General features: G+C 40.6%; 1 protein-coding gene across 1 annotated transcript in view; it reads right to left on the bottom strand.

Annotated features, from left to right (window-relative positions):
• Positions 1 to 9,764, bottom strand: part of fam83hb (family with sequence similarity 83 member Hb) — a 117,770-nt gene extending 108,006 nt beyond the window's left edge. Inside the window, exon 1 of the mRNA XM_051935940.1 lies at positions 9,480 to 9,764. The gene's annotated coding sequence lies outside the window, so the exon portion shown is untranslated. The remainder of the gene's footprint in view (positions 1 to 9,479) is intronic.
• Between the last annotated feature and the right edge of the window lie 13,779 nt (positions 9,765 to 23,543).

Here is a 23,543-nt window from a genome sequence, read left to right on the forward strand (position 1 = left end):
ACTCAGATTATCTGCCAGTTACTGTGAGCTGCTCAAAAATTAGCAATGGGTTGAAGCTGCCAGCTTCCACCAGCTTGTGATCCCAATGAGCTGATTAGCTCTCGGCAGAAGGTAGCCGCAGTTAGTTTTCAGCTTTTATCATCTGGTGTTCACCAAAAGCTACCCAGCTTTAGACCTGAAAAGATTAATGCATTCTGCTTGGATCTAAGTGTCTAGAAACTACCATGAGCTGCCTAACTGGTAGAAGATGGTAATAGTTTTAGGCAGGACTAGAGGATGATTACTGAAGTAGACATGATGCAGTCACTACTAAACATCGCCTTGCTCTGCACAGAGGACAACCACATATTGCATACTATCTAATCTTTCAGCATTTGCCCTGTAACACAAACTGTCCAACTCTCAGCAACAAAAAAAGAACTATCAGAAAAGCAAAACAAAAACTACATACTGCTTGGATCTCAGCAGCTTGAAATCACTATAAACTGCCCAACTCTCAGAAGGAGGTACTCACTATAATTTCCTTTAACACACACAGCCCAGCTTTGAGCAAAAATGATGAGACAGAGGCAGAAAGAGGCAGATTTTAAATGTTACACTACAGTACCATGTAAAATGTATTGTGTGCACCTCTAGGTCTTTCAACAATAAAGAAATATTATCTTTGGTCCATTGTGTCTAATACGCTTGGCTAGGATGAAGATGAGAATGCACTAAACAGGCTGTGGACAAAAAAAGAACTTTTGCAGCACCTCTTAAAACACCACAATGGAATGTGCCAGTGGCTAAAGCTGTTCCAGTACAACATCTCATGGACAGTACGAATAGCATTAGCCATGATGACGTCTAATTTGTCAATCACTCTCTTCTACTATCACCAGTGAGTCTAGGGCAGCTTAGTAAATATAGCAGACCTTTGTGAACAGTTCATTCAGGTGTTTGGCTGAGCTGGTGTTACTCTACCAGCAGACAACAGCATAGAACAGTACACTGGCCAGAAAGGACTGGTAGAATATCCCCAGCAGCTTGTCACAAACGCTGAAAAATCCACTGAGAAAGAACAGGCTGCCTGTGTTTTCATTTAGAACCTTCTGCTGTTCAAATCCGCTCCATCTGTCTAGTGGCGCAGAGGCCTTTGATGAAAGTGAAAGAAGAAAGTGACAAAGCCATTTTGTCTCTCAAAATCAAGAACACTAAGATTAGAGCATGTCCATCAGCTCTGTCAATTCTTTGCTAATAGATGAAGAGGAAGTGGAAGCAGCAACATATTCCACTTCCTTGGCTCTAAGATTTGTCTGAACTGAAAATATAGCCAAGAAATTAATTCACACTTTCTTCTGTAAAGGACAGCTAAGGCAAATTTAGATAATACACTAAAGAGCAGAGACAATCACATTGTCTACAAAGATCTGTATTTTAAAAGTCATGGTGTTTCCAACAGTGAACTTATGGCTATGAGAGTTGGTCTACCGCTAAAGCGAAATGCAAAAGAATCAATGCCTTTAAACTTCAGTGAGAAAACTGTTAAGAGTTCCGCTGACAGAAAGAAGATCCAGCAAATCAGTACCTGAATAAATTAAATCTGACTTCTCAATGGATGGTCGAAAAAGAAAAGCTTAAAGACTGACCACATAATGAGAAGATAAGACCATCATATTCGGGAAAAACGGTAGGAAAATGGAGAAAAGTATGACAGAGACTAAGCTGGACAGAGAGCATTACTAAGCCATATAATCTTGAACAAGTTCAGAGAAGCAGTTTCAGATGGAAAGGCCTGTCATGCTAAAGTCCATCGGTCACTAAGAGTCGGACTCGACGAAATGACTAAACAACAACAGTAGCACAAACTATTCAATTCTGAACAGACAACAGTCACTCTAAACAGGGCACCATTTCTGAATAATCAGCCTCTTGCACTCAACCAAGCATTCTGCAGCAGACAACTAATAAAATTCCTGAACTCTTATCATCATGTTGACACTGATGTGTCTGTTCTATAGCAGCAGACAGCCTTAGTTGGCTGCCCACGCCTCAAAAGAGACCAATCACACAAAGCTGTCTGGCTCTTACTAGTGGGTAAAAATCAAAAGCTGCCCAGCTACAGTATATGTTGTATCAGTTTTTTTGAAAACTGCACAGATTTCAAAATTATCACAGCAGAACTATAAGCACCCCACGGATTACTATTTTTTGTTATTGTGCTTAACCTCCAAAGCTTAAGCTCTTGCTTGAGGGGGAACATGTAACATCATTATAGAAATCTGGACGTTGACATGTGCTAATAACGACCTATTAACAAGGATGACCATACTCCTTCTCCCTGTTTGGACCACCCAGCCATTTGCTGATTCATACTCTACTTAAGACAGTAAAGCACTTAGTTATTATTAATTATTTTTGTATTTAATCTTGTACTCATAAAACTGACTAACTTAGTTCTGTCTGTTTAGCTATGGAAAACTTGTACTCTGCGAGTTTCATATGCTATATAATTATAGCACTTAGAAAAGTATAATTTTAAACACATGATCTCAGTTATTCCAAACATCATTTACTATCACTGCTAAGCATCAGTTCAACAGATGAGAATACTTCAATAACATATAATTGCCGGACAAAGGCTTACCAATCATAATAAAACAAAAAATTTAATTTTTAAAATTCAAACACTACAAGACAGGAAATGAACATCCCAAAAGCAAAAAAGAACTAAAATAACAAAACAAATTCTATCAGTGCATCTATCTGAGGCTAATTTGAAATTAACTCTGAGGTTCTGAGGCCTGTCTTGAAATGTTAATGCCACACCAGTGAGGTCATATTTGAAACTGTGCATAAACCTGACACTTCCTAAGATATTTTGAGCTGCTGGGCTGCATTGTGACTATGTACACTTCCGCAATGGAAACAATGTGATCATCCCGTCTGTCCATTATACAAATCCTTCTAATCCTAAACACAGTCTGTCTCAACACAAAGACGGACTACTCCATGGGCAAAACGAATGATCAATTTTATTGTTCCAACTAAAAAGAAGGGTGAAATTTAAAAATGGAAGGCTCTATTGACTATCAGTCCCAGGACCTTAGCATAATATGGACATCTAAAATTTGAAATAATGAAAGAAAACAAATTGCCTAACACTATTCAGCAATATACATGGCCAACGTCACAGTATTGTGGAAATATACTGACTTACTTATACCTGCTGACCTATACAGTAGAAAATGTTTACTCAACTCCCATTCATATACACAGTTATTCACCAGCTGTTAGTTGCCTCACTTTAGATTGTTTTTTCCATTTCCTGTGCTAAACATGCATCATTGCCACCTCTGCAATACCTTACAAATGTGACCACAGGAGTGTCTTGCTTCAATTATCTATAAAAATAAAATCCTAAGCCATATGGAAGTTCCTTTATTTGCTAATCGCACAAAAACATTAAAACAGCTTTTCACGAAAATTTTGCATTTGTCTTACCATTGGACCAACTTAAAATATAGGCTACATGTCATATCAAGAAGAGGGATTATAATGGGAGGAGGGCAACTCAAAAGCTAGCACCAATGCGGGGACTACAATTCCCATCAGCAGGAGGAGCACGCTGTGGATGAGGCAAGAATATCTTCATCAGCACGCACTAAGTTTCAAGTACTTACCAAAGCGGAATCTCATCTAAGACCACAGGTATGTACAACACTTTCCTCTCAGTTGTTTTGGCATTGTCTCACAGGATTACAGCTTTTGTCTAAAACTATGTCTTTTTGGGTTGTGTTTAGCTGCGAAAAATTTGTAAAAGGCAGTTGTGAGGGACGACACATGAGGATCAGCAACCAAGCTGCACTTGACTTGGGAACTTTACCTGGCAGGGATGCCAATAATATAGAATGAATAGGGAAAGCAATATATCCAGGTTATTGTCTCCCCCCATATGCTAGGTGACAGCATCCTTGGGTCTCAATACCAATTCAGACACCAGCAGGGAATGCCGGGAATTGTACTGCAGCCCCGCTGGGGGGTGCTGCAGGGAGTTACATTCCCTATTCTTTGGGACTTCTGTATGACCTGGAAGTACTTCCAACGGACAAAGCCCTGGAACCAGAAGTACTCCCAGGTCCTCAATAAAAGAGATCGAACTGCATTGTCCAGGCGAGTCAGAGCCAAGAGTGGAAACAGGCAACACTCACCTTGGAGGAGCAGCATTGCAGAGAAGAGTGAAAGAAGAAGAAACAACCTCTTAATTGTTTGTACAAAAGGTATTTTGTAATAAACCCCCTTTGTTTGTGGCTCAGTGGTGCCCCATAGCTTTCACACAGGTTTTCCTCCATTTACCAAATACTTCAACTACTATCTAATACTGTATAATACGGCAGTGTTTCTCAACCTTTAAGTATTTGTGACCGGAGTTTTCATAACAGTTTTAATCGTGTCCCCGTAACGTTTTTTTGAAAGGAGCCCACTAATACCAATTTGTTCATTTTTAATTAATGATATATCATAGATGCATATTTCATTATACCTACTTAACTTTTATTGACATTTATCTAACTCTATATTTATTTTTCTAGTATCAGAAAGTAGATTAAGTTAATTTGTTTTGGTTTCAATAGATGTATTTTCATATTTTCGATTCGTGTTCTTTTTTTCATATCTTCGTGCGCCCTTTTTTGTTATTTCGTGCCCTCCTAGGGGGGCCCACCCCACAGTTTGAGAACCACTGTAATACGGTAACACAGGCTAAAGAGGTCAACTAGAACTGAATTTTATTGCATGGGATGCACATAAACAGCCATCTTTATATGTAACTATTTCTGAGCTCAGTTTTAAAAATGAAAATAAGCAGACTGTGTTAACAGTCATATTTAAAAATGTATACTCGAGTTAAGCAATATGGCCCAGAGTGTAAGGTTGTCGATTTGAAACTACAGATTTGATAGAGTTCAATTGCCTAAACTGTTTGCACACGGTCTATTGAAGAAATGTAACATGTTTTAGAGGACTGTGCAGTGTAACAGGCACTATACAGATAACTTGGCATGACTACCTCTAATCTTGCAGAACAAAAATGGTAAATTCATACTGTAGTATGAATTAACAAACTTAACTTGTAAATCTATTAAGACAAACACTAATGGTAAACTACTTGTATAACTTTTCTTTGCCTAAATGCAGATGGTCATCTCTGCTCAGCTTTTTTTTTTTTTATAAGGACACTGTTTGGAGAACTCCATCAATGTTATTATTGTACTAGATACTATTTTGATGTTGACCTTTAAATGGTGAGATTCTCAGAGGCTTTGAACTGCTTTCTTTATGTTCTCCTCCTGCAATTTCCAGGAAACTATACTGCACCCCATACTTTTCTTCTAACTGTGAACTCCTCCATTTTGACTTTTTGCTATTCACTATACTTGATGTTGCAGAATAATGTTTTGCGGATTAGCAACTGTGTTACATTTTCCTGTACTTTGAACTCTGCAATTTTTGAAGTAAAATTACAAGGTTGACATGATTTCAGGGTATACAATGAATAAAACCAACAGACAAGGTAAATACAAACATTTTTAAAGAGGGAGGCTCAACAAGGTTAATACCAGAGGAAGTGACGTGTTGGACCCTGGGGCCGCATTCCTGTGACTGAATGTAAACCAAGTGCAAGAGGCACTACTGTACATATTGCTAATCAGGGCTGACAAAGTAAAAATATACAGTGTAGAAAATTCTGTACAGTGTTGGCCAGCAGTCTGATAATTAGAGCTGCCTAGACACGTAAAGACCAATTTGACTTGTACAGAAGCAATGCATTAAGCATGCCAAACAAAAAAAAATATTGTGAAATGTTGTATCAATGGCTCTATAGCTTATACAGTACCTTACACAGACTGCACCATCTTACAATTCTACATACCAGTAGAGTGCATCATCATAAATCACTAAAGACAATTTGCACCTTATAATATGATAGCTTCTAGAGAAGTAATGAAGATTATGTAAAACTGACACTATAGATCTTGACCTCAAATTGCATCCTTGTCATGTACTGTAGATAAAACAGTTGCTATTGAAATTTACCAATTGTAAGTCTGCAGTAAAATTCACTTAATTCAATTCAGATTTACGGGAGCCATAGCTTGTGTCGGCAGCACCATGACCAAGATAGAAACCAACTTTTGTTCTCGGCAACACCTATCTAAGGTGCATCACCAAACAACGTTTACTATTACAATACAAGAGAAATTCAAACAATTCGTTACATCACAAATAATAAATTTAGCCAGAAGAGCAGAACCTGAGCAGGATGCTTCACTGAAAAGAAAGACTGTAGAAAAAATTAAAAACAAAAGAGAAAAGGGTGAATTTCAGCCCCATTCTATGCTGAAACAAAACCCCAAGGCCCTTTACAGAGATATTCTCATGAACTGCTCAGGGTCATGCAGTCACTCAGAAGCCAGCCCCTTGTGCTATGAAGCTCAATGCATTCAACCATACATACATACACACACACACACACACACACACACACACACACATCTTTAAAAATCAATAAAGCTTCATAGATATCATTTAATGGCAAGTGGATATTACAAAGTGAATCATCACTACACAACTATGTGAAGGTCATGGTAGTTAAGCACACCTAGCACTTTCGGCAGCACACAGTGTTTTGTAGTTTATTTGTTGATTTAGTCTATAACACAATGAATAAAATGTTATTTGATGTTTATGACAAAATAAACCATGCTTTTGAGATGTACAGCCAATTTTCAAAACATAACCAATTTATTTTCTTTACATGAAGAAACTAAATTTAAAAAGTGCCTGGATTACTGGCCAACAAATGCATTGCATAAGTGAAGTAAAAATTTAGTATGCACTGAAAAAACTGACAAAATATAGTCAGGTTCTATTTTCATGTTAAAATGCATTTATTTTTAATAATTACAATTTAAACGGTCAGTTTGTATTATTTCAAAGATAGGATCATATGTGCAATACTGAGAAGGCCTATCAGGGAAGTTGTGTCTCATCCGGTGGGCTAAGTTCTCCCTGGATTCTCGTATTTTGGATCATGATGTGCAATACTCGTCTGCTCTTGTCAGGTAAACTTATCTGGGTGGAAAGAAAAATTCTTTTTCAGAAAACCTATAGTAGATCTAGAAAATATTCAGAGCCCTTCACTTTCTGTGCACTTCACAGTGTTGTACATTTAATTTAACATGGATACATTTTTACAAGTCAATCTATACTCAATAACCCAGAGTGCCAAAGCAAAAACGTTTTCAGAAAGGTTTGCAAATTCATTTAAAAAATCAAAAACTGAAATCTCTGATTCACACAAGTTTTCAAAAGAATAATGCAGTATTTTCTAGAAGCCCCTTTGACAGAAATTACAGCTTTGATTCTTCTTGTGTAAATCTCTACAAGCTTTACACACCTGGACTTGGGCAGTTAATCCCATACTTCTAAGCAGATTGTCTTAAGCTCCTTTCGAATATATCGGAAGCATTGGTAAACTGCCATCTTCAGGTCTCATGCCAGATGTTCTATTTGGTTTATATCTGGCTTTGACTCGGCCACACAGAGACAGTAAAATCCCTGACCAAGGTCCTTTTCATTTGACTTCTCAGTTTGCCCATTCGGCCAACTCTAAGAAGAGTCTTGGTGGTTCCAATTTTCTTCCTTGTCACAATTACTGAGGCCACTGTGATCCTGGGAGCACTCAAAGCTTTTAAAATGATTTTAAACCCTTGTCCCGATCTATCCCTCAGCAGAATTTAATCATGGAGATCTACAGAAAGATCCTTGGACTTGCTTGGTTTTTGTCTTAACATTCAGTGTGAATTGTGGGTCCTTGTAAATGATATTCAATCAATTCAATTTGCCAGAGGTGGACTAAAATCAAGTTCTACACACATCACAATGACAATTAAAAATCAAACAGGACACACCTGACCAGAATATGGAGTGCTACAGAAAAGGATCTGAATACTTATAGAAATGAGGAACTTCAGTTTTTGATTTTTAATAAATATGGTAACCTTTTTGAAAACATGTTTTCACTTTGTCATCATGGGTTATTGGGTGTAGATTGATTTGCAATTTTTACTCTTCCATGTATTTAAAATTAAATCTAGAACACAACATGTTTTGCAAGTGGAACTATCTGAATATTTTCTCAATCCACTGTACATACATTCAAAAATAAGGAAAACTTTTCAATTCTTGCAACAGTGTGACTTGTAGTTATTATGGGACCCTTCTCCGATAATTAAAGAAATTTTACAATTTAGAATTTACAGGTTTAGTCTCTTTTGGACTGATGTAATATACTTCTAAAATATATATTAAAAGTTGCATGATTTATACTAATCTTTATCCTCCATCCACTCCATTTATTTTTTTTAACTTGCTTATGCAGTTTAGGGTCACAGGGACCTGGTGCCTATCCTAATAGCAAAAAAAACACATCACTAGTTCCTTGATGTAGTAGTATTCTCATTTATTTTTTGTAAAAACATTTGTAAAATTCTACTTTTTAAAAACGTGCATACACGTGAAGTATAGAAATGGCAATAAAAGTATACATAATGACAAATTTGCCAGTTGACAAATTAAAAGGCCTCAAAGTTTTTAAAATGATATACATGTCACCTTATTACAGTGACATTTATTTCATTCAATAACTTAAATTAACAAGAACATAGTCTACTTCTTCCCATATTTGTACAGGTGGCGCCTAATATTTTAGAATCAGATCATTGACTGAGAGTCACACAACTCATCAGACAAAGGTTTCATTAGACACATGATGGTATACGCTTAAGCCATACTGCCTAGACATTAGGCAGTGTCTAATTATTAGACATACCCTGCTAATTCTGCATGCCTAAAGGAAAATCTCCCTATCATGGTTTGTTTTATTCATAATTGTCTGGTTATATTCTTGTTCTTAGATGTACTGGCACCCCATTTACTGTACAGAAGTGTCAGGCAGAAAAGTCTCAAACCGTACAGACATGTCCACTGCGTACAGGACAGTCAAAGTAGCCCTTCTCAGGGCAAACCTGGAAACGACAGAGTCAAATAAGCAGTGGAAGAAGCACTTTTTATATTTGCTTGCTTTAAAAAAAAAACTTCACAAGACACCTGACTACTGAACCAACGCAAACATCTCAGAGTTGGGATATTCTAAGCCTTGAGAAGTCGGCAGTGAAAAAACGAGAGCAGTAGGAGTACAGGTCAGGGAGCACACAGTACAACCCCTCCCAGCCAATGCACCCTCAGGCTCGGCTACAGAGCTCTTCTCTATCTGCGCATTTCTCCGTGACGCCGAAGCTGAAACTTTCAGCGCAACAACTGCAGAAACTTAGCGGAACCTCGGCGTCTAACACACACACACACTCCTTCAGCGACCTGAAACAATCAGCCTGGTGAGCTTGTATAGCCGTTCCTATTCAGCCGTTCGGCTTTCTTACCTGTCAGCACCAGGACGTGCACCCTGGGCCGCTCTTTTCGCGTCTCGCCCTCCTTTCTGTCTCTTTGCCTGTTGATTCGACGTCTGTCTGCGATCGCATTCCTGATCCAGCTGCTGACTCCACCCAGGCCCTCTGTAAGGGTAGGAGGTAAAATACGGAAAGAAAAAAAAACATATCCGGCGAGTAGTCCTGGGAGCAAAAGATGAGATAACAGGGGTGCGTATCGGCGTACCCATAATGCCTGCGTACCGCCACACCCACACCTGCGCCGCCCCGCTCTGTGCCTGCTTTACCTGTCCCTGTGCTGTCACCGCCTCACACCCCAAGGCGTTTTACCTACCTTTAGACCGTATGTCACACCTACCCTGCTCCGTACCTGTCTAGTCTTTGGCTGTATCACCTGTCCCACATGACACTTGACCTTTTTGTTCATGGACTGTCGCTGCCTAATACTCCATGCTGTCTCACCGCCTGCAGTGACTACTTTACCAGTATCTCACAGCCACATATGCCAAGCTGTCATACCTTCTCTTTTTGATTTCAGCTTCTACCTTCACCTCAGCTTTCACCTCCTCACATCTTGGGATCTCATCTGTATCAAGGCCTGCCACAGATTTTGCTGCACAGTACCAGACTTACCTCTACTGTTACTGCCATTGACACCATGTTGCCTCACCTGCCCAGTTCAGTGACTGACCCATTCCTGCATTGCCACCAGTACAGAGCACAAGCTATCATGTCTTTCCTGTGTGGTCAATCATTTTACCTGTCTTTTTTACTGTTGCTGCTTCAGATCATCTCACCACATAATGGTGTTTGAACTACCTGTTTTCTAGGGTGGCACTGTCACAAACGCCATGGTGTTTCACCTTCCCAATGCAGTGACTGACTTACCTGTCTTTGTGCTGTTACCACCATCTACCTCAGGACATCACACCTTCCTTGCTCGATACCTTTCTATCCTTTAATGGCATGATCGTTTCCATGGGCCCAAGGCCATTCACTCATGTTAGCCCTCTTGGCACGTCTGTACTGCTTAGTGCCTGCCTTATTCTTTCCGGTGCCTGGCAGTTTCACATGATCCCCACAGCGCTGATTGGCCCGTTTATGAGTTGTCACCACCACAGGTCCTTGGCTGTCTTACATGGCACTGGACCTACTTGTCCAAGGGCTGTCACTGCCTGAGACTCCATGATGTCTCACTACCCCCTGCAGTGACTGCCTTACCTCTTCTGTCACTGCTAAAGATCCCAGGCTGTCTTACCTTCTCTGATTCTAGCCTTATCTGGTCCTCTGCTCTCACTGCCTCAAGTCTTTCGATCTCATCTAGGAAAAGGCCTGCTACAAGCTTCGCTGATCTGTAATAAAACGTGCATGCCACTGTGCTGTCACTGCCACTAAATGACACCATGCTTCTTTACCTGCCCCATGCAGTGACTGGATCACCTGGACCTTTGTTGTTCACCACTCTCACATCCTTCCTGTCTGGTCAAAGACTTACCTGTTGTTGTTTTTTTTGCTGTTTCTGGTGCATACCCCAGCTTATCAAACCTGCCTACACACCTATGACAAGGTATAAAGTGCAGTGGCTGGGTTACCTGTCACTGAGCTGTCAATTTCACAGACCCCTGGCTGTCTCAAAAGCCCAACATGGTGCTTGACCTACCTGTCTCTGGACTGTCACTACCACAGGAATCATGTGCAGTCACCAACTTACCTATACCTGTGTTGTTCATTGCAGTAGACCACAGGCTGTCATAACTTCCCTGTCTAGTTCCTGACTTACCTGCTTTCTGCTGTTGGTACCTAAGACCCCCAAATAATTTTACCTGCCTCTATACCTGCTATAAGCTGCATTGCTAGTTCTCTGCCTGTCCCTGTGTTGTAACAACCATACAGTCCTGGCTGTCTCACAGGTCCTACATGATTACTTGACCTACCTGTCCCTTGGCTGTCTGTTATCACACTTGCTACATGTAGTGGCTGACATACCTGTGCTTTTGCTGTCACTACCCTCAGTCCCCAAATTGTCTCATGTGACTCTAGACCAGGGGCCTCATGTATAACGCCGTGCGTAGAACTCACACTATAACATGGCGTAAGCACAAAAGCGGAATTGTGCGTATACACAGAAAAATCCAGATGCAGGAATCTGTGCGCACGCATACTTTCACGTTCTTCCACTACATAAATCCCGATCAGCGTGAAAAGTAACGCACGTGCACGCGCCTTCTGTCCTGCCCCAACTCCTCCCAGAATTACGCCCCTTTGAATATGCAAATCAATATAAATAGCCTTCTGTGAAAAGACAATGGGAAAAGCACGGGAGAAAATATAAGAATTTCAGCGAATACCAAGTAGAGGCAAAAGAAAAACGTACTATTTGTTGGTTTAAACAGTGGTATAATCAACAAAAGGAAGCTGATCGAGTGACAGAGTGTCGGAGAAACTCGAAAGATCAAATTCACAAAGTCGCACAGTGCCCGAAATAAAAAAGAAATCACAAATCTAAGTCGCCGTGAGTCGTAGCCCACCGTCTGAGTGTCATATGAAAGCTTATTAGGGTACAGACAAAAAAAAGGCACACAGTGGGGAAAAAAGCACGAAATATCAACTTTAATCTCGAAATTTCCACTTTAATCACGTAGTTTATTTTGCCATTAAAGTAGAACATCATAAACTTCATCTTAAAATCATTTAATTTACTAGTTTCTCAAATCCCATTGTAACTAAAGTGGCATGTTAAATGCTTTGTTCTGTATTTGATCTTCTATGTGCTCTATGTGTATGAATCACTACCTGCTTTTTAAACGGGCTTTCTCTTTCTCCGACAGGACACAGAATCCATTACATTCGTGATATTACAGCTCTCTGAATAATTAAAATACTGAGATGTATATGTGATATCTTTTTCATGATGATAGGAATGAAAGCATGTTATTAAACATGGGAACACGGTGGTGCAGTGCTTGTTCATATCTCACGCAAGAGGCTTGCTGCGCCATGCGCAACCTTCAATGAAATAATTTATCACAGCAGTACTGTCTCTTTCAAACGTACTAACCTCCAATTCCTGTCCTTACTTTTCTTTCTCCAAAAACTCAATCGCCACACAATAAGCTATGTAATAGACGTGAAGCCATCTGTAAGCTTAGAACTTCGATTCTTCAAAACTTTTAAGGAACATTGAAATATCTTAGTAGTACGTGTTTAATTATTATGTCCGTCTATCTTTCCAGTGTCGCGTCAGCACCAGCAAGAATACAGCGCAAGGCAGGAACAATTACTGAACTAGCTAGCGCTGCGGCACCGTGTCCTCACATGTTTAATTATTAACAATACAGATTATTTAAATGAAGTTAAAGTTTTATCTGTATAATATAATGAACATGTTTTGCTGCATTTCGTCTTAGAAATGAATACCGTCATCACATGTAAATACGCGCTTTATAAAGTGGTGCAGGTTGTGCAATATTATAACTGTAGTGCAAGTTTACAGTGGGGTAATTGTACTTATAAGTACAAACAGTTCTACAAGGAGCACTTGATGGACTGATTTAGTGCATTTAGAGTTCTTGGGATGAAACTGTTTCTAAACCGCGAAGTCCGTACAGGGACTAAAGTGTTTGCTGTGGCTCAGGCAGCATCTGCTTCATGCTGTGTACCGATAATTCTCTTTCCAATCAGCTGCTGCTGTGATTTCCCACTCAGATACAGTGATATAAATACTCCGAGTGGTGCAGTGAGAGTAATGTGGAAAAAGATGATCTGCTGTGGCAACCCTTAACGGGATCAGCTGAAAGAAGATGCAGTGAGAGTTACAACGCTATAGCAGTTATGGTATTTGGAATACTATGGCTATTCCCTGGACCATTATATTGCTACAGGTTAATTACAATCAGATGCATTACACTAATAAACAATATGCAGTTAATTTCAGTGTATTTATAAAGCCGCGCCAGGAATGTGGATCTAAGAAAGAAAGGGTGACCACACAGGAACAGTAGCACTGCTTTGACGCTGGGTGATGCCAGTCTGCAAAACCGGGCGGATAAATTGCGTACGCCAAGGAATGAGTTACCGTGGAAATGTGCGTGGCTTTACGCCAAGTTTAGGTTTTATACATCGCGATTTGAGCGTGGAAAGGTTCGTACGCAACATTTCTGTGCGTACGCACCGTTTATACATGAGGCCCCAGGAGTCCTCATTATCAGCAAGGACTGAGTTCTAATTATGACACTGGCTGGAATGAAAGCCCATAGCCACTGTGGCCCTCCAGGACCGTGATTGAGGACCCCTGCTCTAGACCTTCTATGAACTGCTGTGCTGCCCCCTGTGCACTCACTTCTACATGCAGCTTTAAATTGTGTAAAATACAAAGTAAGTGAGCAGGTAGGCGTGTGTGCCCTTTGAGGAACTGGTGCACTAATTTGCACCTGATGCTGCATTTATGTAGTTGTAGTTCAGCACCTGTGACATTACAATTTACAATTAGATTAACTCTTTCAGGGCTGATGTCGACTTTTGTCGAAATTCAGAGGTAAAGGATGGTAATCAGCTGAACTGTGACAAAACTCACCCTTACGTTTATATTTGACTCTCTTTGCTAGAAGTAAATTTAAGTAGCTTAGCTGATTTAACCTCGATTCCCTGCATGAGTAGCGAAGAGCAAAGATCCTCTAAAATGGCATTGACATCTAGCGAGAGACACTCCATGGGCATTTTACATATTATCACTGAATAGGACTCTGACTTGTCGGACTTGGAATTTGATACAAGTGATCAAAAGACGGACATCAAAAACAAAAGTGAGGTACCAGCATCACCTGATCAGTCCCCAGTTGATTGTGGTGTTGAACACGTTTGTGTAGCTGATATACCTACAGCAGTGTTCACCTGGGAGAACCACCACTTATGATGACAAGAGGCACAACCCATATTGTGTCACACTGCTACTGCCACTGCTGCCCAGCGATTGTGTGAAGACAGCCAGGCAGCCGGCCCACCGTGTATTCCTGCAGGCCATCGGGGTGCCACTGCCGCCAGAATTGCTGAACATGCACCAACAGCAGCCACAGCACGTAGCAACTGACGTTTTATGTTAAAACCATTGCTTTGTGTGCTTTTCAGAAAACTGAATTTTTTGGAAAAAATATTCAGCCCTCAAAGAGTTAAGCAAGCTGGAAAAATGAATGGGTGGATTTTACATATGTGATTCCTGTTATACTGTAGGTGCTATAGGTGGCCTGCACTGCTGCCACAAATCCTCCCACTATGTCCACTGTCAGTGTGGCACCTGCATATTCTTGCACTGGATTTCTCCAGTGCAGTTTTCTGCATGATCCCAACTGACTGGAAAACAGGACTTGTCGTCCCTATCTGGAAAGGGAAGGGTGATCACCTGGATTGCAGCAACTACAGGGGGATAACACTGCTCTCGGTGCCGGGTAAGGTCCTTGCTAGGGTCATCCTCAATAGGATCCGTGATAACTTGCTCGCCTACCAGCAACCAGAACAGTCTGGTTTTACGCCTAAGAAGTCTACCATCGACCGCATCCTGGTACTGAGGGTTCACATGGAGTGCAAATGCAAATATCGGCAGAGTTTCTTTGCAGCCTTTGTTGATTGTCGCAAAGTGTTACGACTCAGTTGATCAAGCTGCCCTGCGGGACATCCTGAGGATTCGCGGGATCCCCTTGAGGTTGCTGGATATCATGCCCGGCCTGTATACTGGAACTGTGAGTGCTGTGCAGAGTGGAGGCAGGACCTCTGCATTTTTCCCAGTTGATTCTGGGGTTCGTCAGGGGTGTGTTCTTGCTCCTACTCTGTTCAATGCTTGCATGGACTGGGTGTTGGGCAAGGTCGTGGGGTCCAGCGGCTGTGGGGCATCTGTTGGTGAAGAAAGGTTCACGGATCTTGACTTTGCTGGAGATGCTGTGATCTTCGCGGAGTCAATGGAGGCTCTGATCTGGGCGCTCGGCAGACTGAGCGAGGAGTCTGAGTGTCTGGGCTTATGAGTGTCCTGAATAAAAACCGAGATCCAGGCCTTTAATGACCTCTTGGACACAGCCATCAGCAGTGTGTCTGTTTTGGGAGAGAGTGTCGACCTTGTTGAGAGGTTTACTTACCTGAGCAGTGACATTCATGTCTCTGGTGACTTTTCCTATGAAGTCAGTAGACGGATTAGGAAAGCATGGGGGGTCATGAGGTCGCTGGAAAGGGGTGTGTGGCGCTCCCAATATCTATGCAAAAGGACGAAGGTCCAAGTCTTTAGAGTTCTGGTGCTTCCTGTCTTGCTATAATGTTGCGAGACATGGACACTATCCAGTGACCTGAGATGAAGACTGGACTCCTTTGGTACTGTGTCTCTCCGGAAAATCCTTGGGTACCGTTGATTTGACTTTGTGTCAAATGAACGGTTGCTCATGGAGTCCCAAATGAGGCATATTACCTGCATTGTGAGGGAGCTTCAGTTACGGCACTACGGCCATGTGGCGCGTTTCCCCCGAGGGTGATCCAGCTCGTAAGATCCTCATTGTTGGGGACCCGAGTGGCTGAACCAGACCAAGGGGTCACCCACATAACACCTGGCTGCGGCAGATAGAGGGTCATTTCCGGAGGGTGGGACTGGACCGCGTGTCTGCCTGGGGGGTTGCAAACCGGGATCCTGAGTTGTTTCGTTGTGTAGTGGATGCGGCAATGCACTGTACCAGTGCATGCTCCCCAACTTGACTTGAGTTTTCTGCCAAGGCAATACGGCTTAGTCAGACGCAATAGCAAAAACAGTAATAAACTGTGTTATATAATAATTGTCTGTTTTTCCCCAAAAGTAATCATAAAACAACCAGTGCATAGCTTGGTGCATTTTTGTACTTGCAATTATGAAAGGGTAAGTGAGTGACTCACACAGTAGGTTTGTGCTGACTATTATACCTGTAGCCTTGTGATCTTGCATGGCACCTGTCCACAGAGAATGCCTTGGAATATCTTTACAGAGATAATACTGTATATACAACTGTGGTTAAAGATCTGGAACATTACTAGGTTGTAGTTTTTTGAGTGACAAAGTTAAATCATCAAAATTATGACTTTATTTTATACTAGTCATTTAGCCCATTACAATAATGGACGCTAGAACAGTAGTGCATAAACATTAGTAGGAACAGTCTATATTAAATGGCAAGGGACTTTGACCTCATTCTTTTTGTTGGTCGTATTTTTCTTTCTTTCAGCCTTTCTTTTGTTGATGTTGAGTTTCTGAGCTGACCGTTCTTCGTGGGCTGCCGCAGTGTATTGTGTGTCTTTAATTTTCTGTGACAGTAATACTGTCTTGTACGTCCGCTGGCTTGTACGTCCGTAATATACCTTTAATTTTCCCTGGCGGTAATACAGGCGTGCGCGTCGTTAATATACCTTTAATCTCCTCTGACAGTAATACTGGCTTGTATGTGGCTGTAATATCCGTCACTGTATTGTGTACCTTTAATTTCCTCTCACAGTAATACTGGTTTGTATTTCCGTAAAACGCCTCTAACTTTCTCTGACAATAATATCGCGCATCGCACCGTGCCCCGAGCATGCGCACTTCACCAGAAGACACACACACACGGACACCTGGACGCACAAAGGGATTTTATTAAAGAGGATATGTGGTAAAGACCATTCCATGTTGATTTACAAGTACAGTACATTTGTTTCTATATTTCTGCTATTGCAGCACTGGCCAGTTAATTGATTCAGTCTCAACAACACAGGTAGTGGGTGATGGGGACAACTAACAGTCCAGGTCCAAAAAAAAGAAAGAAAGATCAATTCAGTTATTGTCCAGCTGTCAGAATGTAGTACCTACATCACCCTCTAGAGGACAAAATGGTCAGTTGTGAAGTCTGAATCATTTTAGCAAATTGGGTAAGCTTGATATTTAAAAAATTAAAACTTGAAAATGGTACTTAATAATTTCAAAATGTAAAAAGGTGGGAAAGAACATATGACATATTTAGCTAAGGGGTCGCCAACTCTGGTTCTGGAGGACCACCGTGGCTGCAGGTTTTCATTCTAACCCTTTTCTTAATGAGTGACCTGTTTTTGCTGCTAATTAACTTCTTTTGAACTCATTTTAATTGACTTGTTCTTGAAGACTTGGACCACTTAATTGTTTCTTTTTCCTTAATTAGCAGCCAAAACAATAATGAGATACAAAATGAGCCAAAACAACTGGTGTCCAAAGTACAATATCTGAAAGTAAAGAAAGATGAAGGTCTCAGGAATGTCGATCTGCTCAGGTCCCCAAAACAGCACTCTTAGAAAGAGAAAATCAGCAATTTCGGAACATGCCACGAAATTAAAGAACTGGTTTAATTAACAACTAGAATTGGTACCTCATTAAGCTTGGAGTGAAACTGGTTGGAGTTTGAGGCTCTGACTTAGTTGGTCTTCTGTTGGCTCACTCACTTCACATTTCATTTCTGTTTGGGTGCCATTTAAGAAAAAAAATTAAGCAATTCAGAGGAACGATGAAGAAATTCAGAGGAACAAATCTTAAAAAAGCAATTCAATTAAAATGAATTCAAAAGAAGTTAATTAGCAGCACAAACAGGGCACTCGTTAAAAAAAAGGGTCAGAATGAAAACCTGCAGCCATGGTGGTCCTCCAGGACCAGACTTGGCGACCCCTGATCTAGCTCATGCATCTAATATCCTAAAACATTTAATGTAATCATCAATATTTCTATGTCTTCTGTAAATTAGATTTATTCAAGTGACACACTGATATGACATTTAATGCTGTGCTGAGCAGGTCACAGGCTGTAATCAGGAAGTCTGAAATCTAAAAGTCAAAATTAGGATGTGAAAACAAATTCATATATCAAAGAACATAGTGCAAGGATCAAAACCAGTAAGGATCAAGAAGCAGAGCCAAATTAAAAGACATAAATCATAGTCAGAAAACAGAAGGTCGTTTTAAAACACCAGACAGGTTACCACCGATTAGCTAACTGTACAAATTCTTAAAACAATTGGCTGCACCAGTGATGATTCAGGTGTGTCTTATTAAATGGGCAGAGTACTTTTGTGTTTTATACTTTTAATTAGTTAAATCATTTTGAGATCTGTTTCCACTTTGACATTAAAGAGTTTTTTTTTTCTATTGATCAATGTTAAGAAAGACCATTTAAATATATGGCGATTCAATATTGCATAATAACAAAATGTGAAAACATCCAAAGTGCTAATTACGTTTTACAGGCACTGTATCTCATTGTATCCCACATTGAGTGTGAAACATTGAAGGACTTTGAAAGTTATATGCACATCGTTGTGTAATTTGATTTTTGTTTGAAGATGATCTGAGCAAATAGCACTGCAAAGTTGAGCCATTCAAAGCCACACACTTCACATCGAGAGCAGTTCCTGTCTTGTGCTCATGCCCATGAAGTAAGATACTCATACAGAACAAGATTTGTAGGTAACTTGTGGAGCATAACTGTTTACCTCTTCCATTAATGATGGGCCTTACACAGTACAGTGCAAATAGACCCGGGTATTTGTACAGCTGCTCATTTTAAATTTAAGCTACTAATTGTTGGCAGGGGAAGTTTAATTTGTGTACAGAAAGAGAATTTATTTTAAGCAAACACAAACTGGATTGCCTAGCCAACCAGCTGAGCAGAAAAGTGCAATGGGAGACAAAGTGAATGCAGCTACGGCCCGGGTATACATTCACAACAGGGTGATATCAAACAATGGAGGAGCACTTTGAGATAATGATCTGAACTCAGTGACAAGACACCCAGATGGGCCATAATGAATATAAATAAATCAAAACCGAGGTCATCTGATGGTCCTTTAATATGGCTGTTAGTTTATTACCATACAGTCAGTGGTGTAGCTGGGGGGGGCAAGGGGGGACATCTGTCCCTGGGCGCAGCATCCAGGGGGTGCCAAATTTCCCTTCCCCATTGCATTTTGGTAAACAGGAGGGGCGCGAAATCTTCAGTTGTCCCTGGGTGCTGAAAACCCTAGCTTCGCCTCTGCATACAGTTACAGACCTGACAAAATAACCCATCTTTATTTTTTAGAGCATCTTTATATAGTGAATACTACCTGAAGGTGCTTTATAAGTGTAGTGATAAGAAGAATTGTTTACGTGTATTTTTGACATTTGGAATACAGGTAATTTAAGGGACGCAGTTAGGGTGGTGAGGTTTGAGCCAGCAGCAATGAGATTAAAAGATTTTACACTTTAGCTGCCAAGACCACAATGTTAGTGAGTGAAACCAGTGAGAACATCTTAAAAGATGTCAGAAAAAGGAAGATCAAACTTATGTAAACTGACTTTTATCAAAGAAGTAAAGATAGGTAATGTGAATGGTATTATCTATTCTTGCATCTTAGCTTGAGCATTGTCCCTGCACCTGCACTTGGTGAGGAGCACTGTGCAAGATAACAAAGTAGTTATATGTATTGTATTTACCCCATTTGTAACACCCATTGCACATCCAACCTTTCTGGAAGGAGATCTCTCTCTGAATTGCCTTTCCCAAGATTTCTTCATTTTTTCTTTAAAGTTCTTTGAGGCATTCCTAGTGTGATTTTGGGCTATACAATAAATAAATTGTTGTTGTTGCTGTTGTTGTAATGAAGGTTAGTTGTAGAGACTGGTAAAGAATTGACACAAAGATCCACAAGGATAAAGACTAATCATATAACATGATTGAATAAAATGGTGGTGGAAAACCTGAACAGCATCACAAAGTCCAAAGATTTTACACTAACAATACAGACCTAGTAGTTAAAGCTGGGCACTTCCCAACTACATTTAGCTGGAAATTTCAGACCAGCAAGAAAATGAAGTAGAAAATATAAATGATACAGTGGATAGTTACTGAGCACACCTGCTTTCAAAATGGATAATTCAGTCCGTTGTAAATGAATGTCAAGGGTATTCCGAAGTCGTCTACAATTGTACCAAAGTTTAAATATTTTAATCATCTTGTGGGAAAAGAGGACTAATGAAAAGATAAAAATGAGCAATGGTTTCGGGAAAGTCAAGTCACTTTCAAATGTGTAGCAGTTTATTTTGTTGGTTCATTTATTTATTATTGTTCATTAATTACTAACATCACTACTAACTACAATAATAATCACACTAGACAGCAAAAAATTTGCTCCCTGAATATTTTAGTGTGAATCTTATGGTTTGTGGCCTGCTCATCACAAAAATAACCTTTACTTTTTCTGATGACATATTGTTTTCTCATAGGAAACTTTTACTGTTCAAAGGTTGATCTTTGATGGCTCATGAGACTTAAAACAGATTTTCCTTTATGTTTAAGAGTCAAGTTTGTCACAGATGTTTCTTCTACAATTCCTTAGGAAAAATAGCTTTAGACAAAAAATTTAAACTGCTCAAAAAAATTAAAGGAACGCTTTTTAATCAGAGTATAGCATCAAGTCAATGAAACTTCTGGGATATTTGATCTGGTCAGTTAAGTAGCAGAGGGGGTTGTTAATCTGTTTCAGCTGCTTTGGTGTTAATGAAATTAACAACAGGTGCACTAGAGGGGCAACAATGACACGACCCCCAAAACAGGAATGGTTAAACAGGTGGAGGCCACTGACATCTTTCCCTCCTCATCTTTTCTGACTATTTTTTCACTAGTTTTGCATTTGGCTACGGTCAGTGTCACTACTGGTACTATGAGGCGATACCTGGACCCAACAGAGGTGGCACAGGTAGTCCAACTTCTCCAGGATGGCACATCAATACGTGCCATTACCAGAAGGTTTGCTGTGTCTCCCAGCACAGTCTCAAGGACATAATGGAGACTCCAGGAGACAGGCAGTTACTCCACGAGAGCTGGACAGGGCCGTAGAAGGTCCTTAACCCATCAGCAGGACCGGTATCTGCTCCTTTGGGAAGGATGAACAGGATGAGCACTGCCAGAGCCCTACAACATGACCTCCGCAATGCCACTGGTGTGATTGTGTCTGACCAAACAATCAGAAACAGACTTCATGAGGGTGGCCCTGTGCTCACTGCCTGGCACAATGAAGCTTGATTGGCATTCGCCATAGATTACTAGAATTGGCAAGTCCACCACTGGCTCCCTGTGCTTTTCACAGATAAGAACAGATTCACCCTGAGCACATGTGACAGATGTGAAAGGGTCTGGAGAAGCTGTGGAGAACGTTACGTTATGTTGCCTGTAACATCGTTCAGCATGACCGGTTTGGTGGTGGGTCAGTGATGGTCTGGGGAGGCATACCCATGGAGGAACGCACAGACCTCTACAGGCTAGACAACGGCTCCTTGACTGTCATTAGGTATCGGAATGAAATCCTTGGACCCATTGTCAGACTCTATGCTGGTGCAGTGGGTCCTGGGTTCTTCCTGGTGCATGACAATGCCTGACCTCATGTGACGGGAGTATGCTGGCAGTTCCTGGAGGATGAAGCAATTGATACCATTGACTGGTCCCCACACTCACCTGACTCAAATCCAATTGAACACCTCTGGGACATTATGTTTTATTAGCAGCATGCCCTGATGTTGTCAAGCATGCATACAAACATTTTTTTCCCATTGAGATCAGATGTATTTTCAAAGTGTTCCTTTAAGTTTATTGAGTAGTTTATATATATATATATATATATATATATATATATATATATATATATATATATATAAAATTTATTTATTTATTTATCTATTTATTTATTTATTTATTTATATAGGTATAATATAACAGTTAAAAGGGGTATGATATATTTTGTCAGATCTCTTTCTAGTCTCATTTTAATTTCTTTCAAGACTTCATATTTTTCATTTATTGTTAAACCAATGCCTTTACAACATCCATCCATCCATTTTCCAACCCGCTGAATCCGAACACAGGGTCACGGGGGTCTGCTGGAGCCAATCCCAGCCAACACAGGGCACAAGGCAGGAAACAATCCTGGGCAGGGTGCCAACCCACCGCAGGACACACACAAACACACCCACACACCAAGCACTCACTAGGGCCAATTTAGAAACGCCAATCCACCTAACCTGCATGTCTTTGGACTGTGGGAGGAAACCGGAGCGCCCGGAGGAAACCCACGCAGACACGGGGAGAACATGCAAACTCCACGCAGGGAGGACCCGGGAATCGAACCCAGGTCCCCAGATCTCCCAACTGCGAGGCAGCAGCGCTACCCACTGCGCCACCGTGCCGCCCCCTTTACAACATTTGAGATAATAATTGGTTATATTTATTTTGAATTTTTCAATTGGCGCATAAGCAGATGAAGTGACTTTCTCATGGTTACACTTGTCTGTAGTGAGATATGAAGTCCCAAGTATTTAACACTATGCCACCCTTTTTCTTCCAGAATGACTATGAACTAATTGAAGCCCAGCAACATAAATGAGAGAAACTAATAGCATTAATCAGAAGCAAGGATTACAGTTTTGTAATCATAGTAGAGTGCTGTATTATCACAAACAAATGTTCATACATTTCACCCCTATGTTACTGAACACACAATTCAGATATTTTCAAATTGCAAAAACAGGAAAAAATGCCAAAACACTGCTTGGAAAATCTGAACACATTGTGTGATTTTGCTGAGATCTTTGTTGAAATGCAAGATGGGACACTTGTAGGAATACCGGACTATTCTCAGGAAATAAATCTGAGAAGCATAAGACAAAAGAAAAGTCTCCATTTTATTTCTTTCTGGTCTTGTCATTGTCTAGGAGAAACCAAAAAGATATTAAAGAGATCTCTTATTTGATTTTTTTATTCCTGTGGGTTATTGCAATTGTCTATTTTTGTGATTTCCTCTCATATTATAAGGATACATATAAAGGACAACCTGCTGTGAGTTGACACCCTGCCCAGGATTGGTTCCTGCCTTGCGCACTGTGTTGGCTGGGATTGGCACCAGCAGACCCCTGTGACCCTATGTTCAGATTCAGAGGGTTGGAAAATGGATGGATGGATGGATAAAGGACAACAGCTACAACTGGGACATCTGTGGTGATCTAAAAGTAGTAGCACTCCTATCCAAAGCAGTT

Source organism: Erpetoichthys calabaricus, chromosome 13 (genome assembly GCF_900747795.2).
Source record: "Erpetoichthys calabaricus chromosome 13, fErpCal1.3, whole genome shotgun sequence".
NCBI classification, from domain to species: domain Eukaryota; kingdom Metazoa; phylum Chordata; class Cladistia; order Polypteriformes; family Polypteridae; genus Erpetoichthys; species Erpetoichthys calabaricus.